At 44.6% G+C, this 4,363-nt stretch overlaps 1 protein-coding gene across 2 annotated transcripts in view; it reads right to left on the bottom strand.

Annotated features, from left to right (window-relative positions):
- Positions 1-860, bottom strand: part of coro1ca (coronin, actin binding protein, 1Ca) — a 31,287-nt gene extending 30,427 nt beyond the window's left edge. For both annotated transcript variants that reach the window (XM_031856487.1, XM_031856486.1), the window contains exon 1: positions 751-860. The gene's annotated coding sequence lies outside the window, so the exon portion shown is untranslated. The remainder of the gene's footprint in view (positions 1-750) is intronic.
- Positions 861-4,363: the final 3,503 nt, after the last annotated feature.

The following is a 4,363-nucleotide window of genomic DNA, read 5'->3' on the forward strand; positions in this document are numbered from 1 at the left end:
AGTGTGTAACACACCAGTGCGTTAGTGGGTCAAATCTGAACCCGGCATCTGCATGAATATGCAGATTGAATTTAAACTATAAAGTTCAGGTTGACAAAACATAATCGTCTCTGTGAATTAAAGAGGTAATTCTTGGACATTAGAATGGGTTAAGGCTATTGTTCCATTAACTGAGCCAATATTACCAATCAGGGTGCCAGGGGCCAGGGCGCGGTTGTGTGCTGCACCTTCTTGTATGTGGATCTATTATCGTGTATGTGGATATATCATTGCTGCACCTTCGTGGATGTGTCGTTGCGGCACCTTAGTGTCTGTGGATCTGTCGTTGCTGCACCTTCGTGTCTGTGGATCTATCGTTCCGGAGATAAGTTTTCCTGCTGCACCACGGTTAGCCACCCCACCCTGCACAATAACGTGCAACAGCACATTTCATGGCGCGAGTTATCCACCAAAACCCACCACAACAACAAAAAGGAACAAAAAAACAACTGTTTGAAATCATCATTCTCATTGGTTATTTGTTAGAAACTTTGTTTGGCAATGTCACAGTTAACCGCCGTGGAAGGCTAGCGCTAGGTAAAAAAAAAAAAAAACACAGTTCCACAGACTATCCCCAATTCATTTTAGCTCGCGCATGCACTTTCGGCTGTAGCTTGAAAAACGAAGACCGATTGCAACCAATTTAAGGAGGGGGGGGGGGGGGGCAACAACTAAACACAGTCTAAACAATCCACACAGTCTGTAACCTACCTTCTGAGAGAAAAATGAAAGTATTCCTGAAAGCCGAATGGTATCACAGTCCTCCGCGTATCCCACTTGAGTCCTCCCTCTGCCGGAGCCGCTGCTGTGCTGACACCGCTCTGTGTGCTCTTTGCCCACTCCGACGCTAGTCCCGCCCCCTCGTTTGGCTTGTCGAGGCTTGTGTGGAGCAGTGGCCTTTGACGGACAGCTCCAACATCCAATCAGAGCGACTTTTTGGATAACAGGGAGCAGAACTCACGCCTCTTTTCTTCAGGTTCCCAGATACCGAAAATCACCGTCAATTGTGTGTTTATGGCGGCTTTATGGCTATTTAATCTCATGTGATACTATAGTGACACACCTATTATCTTATTTTTGTCTATTTACCATATTTGCTATCATTATCTCCCTATTATTATTATATTATGATTATTATAAAGTATTTTTGTGAAGGCTGCTGCTAATTACCATGAATAAAAACTATAATATCCAGTTTATGACACGCAGTGAAACAATAGAACATGCTTGTACAAGATTACTGTTCTATATGTAATTTTATAACATAAAATATATTCCAATTCTCTTGAAGAACACAATGTACCACAAGCATATCACAGCACCACAAGATGGCGTTATTTTACACATTCAGAGTGATGCAGAACTTTGACAGAAGAAAACAGCTGTATTCCATCATCCCATCTTTTTTTGTCTTCGCCCTCTTCCTGTCTTGTACATAATAATAAACTATATTTGTACAGCGTTTTTGAAACAAGGTTACAAAGGGCTGATCCAAGTGTTTGTGGTGAAGCTGGCAGCCCAAATAATCATGGATGAGTAGAACAGACTTCAGGTAAATTGTGTGTCTGATTAATTTACCTGCTATCCTGTTATTTCTCATATGTTCTATTCATTTTGATATTGTTGTATGTATATATATATATATATATATATATATATATATATATACATTGCCGCAACACACATTTTACTCTTACCTCTTCTCACTGATGGTTTCCTCTCGACTGCCTTGTCTGGGGATTTCTGAACTGAGTCGAAAGCCGCCTTCATCTGTGCCACCTTCACAGACTGGCCCTGCTCATCAGACTTGACTTCAGCTGTCTTTGGCCAGTCCTGGTGCTGAAGCTTTTCATGAAGTTGAATGGTCTCCTTTATAAGTTCTGAAACAGGCCTAGATTTGGGAGTGCTTTGGGATGCGTCTCTCATTGAGACACTGTCATCGCCCCCTTTGCCAAGTTGTTCATCAGCTTCTGGCATCATATCTTCTGTGTTAAGTGTCACGCTCTGATCCTGCTTCATGACCTGGTGGCTTTCCTCTGAGATAACTGTGCCGGCTGCAACCAAAACGGAGGCAGCATCCACAGCTGGTGCAGCAATGTCCACAGTAGAGTCCTTCACCTTCTTCCTCCTCACCAATTGAGCAACGGAGGATGTAGAGCCAGATAACTGCTGACCAGTTTTGGGCTCACTGTCACACTTTATTTGTAGAGGTGGTCTCACGGTTGTGGTGCCTTTCTTCTCGCCAGCAAGTAAATAGCATGAATCTGCAATTTGTCCGTCACTGTTTGCGGGTGGAGATTTCACATCAGACACTGATAAAAATACAGAGTCCTCAGCGATCACATCGCTCACTTCACATGACATTCTCTCATGAGAAACAGCTGATTGTAAGTTGTCTGAAGACAGGTTTTTAAAGGGGCCCATGTTCAGCTTTATCTCCATATCCTCAGTGACTGGAGCCTCTGTTGAGTTGATGTTCTCCCCTGCACTCTGACAATCAGCTTTGGAACAATGGGATTTTGTGAGTGAGCTCTCACTTGTAGTGTTCCAACTCTCTCCATGCTGCAAACAATCTGAGGTCATACTGTCAGTAGCAGCTGTGTGTTTCATGTCCTTAATGTGATGATCTTTGGTTGCACAGTTTTCTTTTGCCGTTTTTTCATTCAACCCCTTTATGCCACATGTTGACAAAGGTGTATTTACACCTGACTGGTCGATTTTAGCGGCGGATAGCTCTGTTGCTGCACAGTCAGGGATCCTCTTTGCAGTAATGGTGCCCTTGACGTTTGTGTCAACCTCTTCTATAATCAAAAGAGCTAGGGTTGTCTCTTTCCTATCTCTCTTCAGTAACTTCTCCAAAATAGAACTGGGTTCTGAGGCTGGATTTGACGCTGAACATGAGTCTATCTTTTGATTTTTGGTTGTTTCAGTTGTGTCCATTGGTAGATAAGGCCTCACTGACTCCCTTTGATCATCGGTGTCAGTGACCTTTGGCTTTTTTGAAGAGTAGTCATTCGAAACTGGCTTCACCTCACATATTTCCTCTCTTGTTTCATTCTCTGTTCTCTCCTTCGGAGGTCTACGGTGAATGGTATCACTCACGTCTAATAGAGACTCTCTCTGTAGACTGTTTTTCAAAGGATGTTGGGGTTGAGCTGTAGGCGGTTCCTTCCTCTCACTCAAGTGGCCCACTGTTCCTGTACAGAGTTTAATATCTTCAACTTCAGCCATGATGGTGCCACGCTGATCTTGTTGAACAGACAGTAACAACTCACTTCCTGCATGAGCTCCACACCTGCTCATCTTCGCCATCATCACAGAGTCCTCTGCTGCGTTTTCAAGTGAGGATGCATCCTCTGAGGTAACAGCAGGGCCAGACTTCTTATATGAAACTCCAGCTGAGAAGTTTTCATCCTGGATCTCCTCATGTTGGAAGCTTCCCTCATCCTGATACTCCATTTTGATCTTTGAGGGTGTGTAAAGCTCCTCCTCAGTCTTCTCCTCCGCTCTCTTGATTTGATTGAACAGCTCGTGTGCTCCAGCTCTTTCCTCAATCTTCGCACTGCTCTTTTGCTTCTCGTCCATCTTCTGTGGAACCAGTCGAGTGGTCCTGCCTCCTTCTCCTCCTTCTCCCCCTCCTCCCTCCTTTCCTGCAGCCCCTCCTTGACTCACCTCCCTTGCAGCGAAAGGACTAACCCACAAATTAATGTGCTTCTCACTAGAAGGTGTTGTTGGCTCCTGCCCGGGGCTCCCGTCCAGATCCTGAGCGTCTGGCTCCCCTGAATTTTCACTGTTGTTGCCGGCCTCCTCCTCACAGGAGCTTCCTCCCTCCATGACATCACCTGTATGTCTGCCTGCTGCTACAGAGTCAGGGCTTGGCCTCGTCTCCTCCGACCCTTCATCGAGGGCCTGTTCTCCTCCTTCTAATTTATCCTGGTTCTGTCCCATATTGTCTGTGGAGAAAGACATGGTGTTAACCAAAAGACCAATCCTCCAAAATCATGCCCCATGTTGGGAACGCCAGCACAGAAGTATAGTTTCCACTCATATTTCCTCTTTGTATAATACACTAAAAAAGCTGCTGAAACAGAAGAGTAAGCGGGATGAGCAGCCACCTGGAATTAACACCACTGTCTACACGTTAGAAAGGGTTCCAGTCTTGGGAAGAGACCATGTAGAAAACAACTCACAGTCACACAGGAGCTATTTTTCACGGAAGTGTTGAATTAGATCATCTTATGACTTTAGCTGCTATAGTATATCCTCTGTTGGGTAATTCATGCACTTGCGATGTCCATAGTGGCTCAAGTCAGTCACAAGATTT

This window comes from Anarrhichthys ocellatus, unplaced genomic scaffold (assembly GCF_004355925.1).
Source record: "Anarrhichthys ocellatus isolate YVR2014 unplaced genomic scaffold, GSC_Weel_1.0 scaffold17, whole genome shotgun sequence".
Classification (NCBI taxonomy): Eukaryota; Metazoa; Chordata; class Actinopteri; order Perciformes; family Anarhichadidae; genus Anarrhichthys; species Anarrhichthys ocellatus.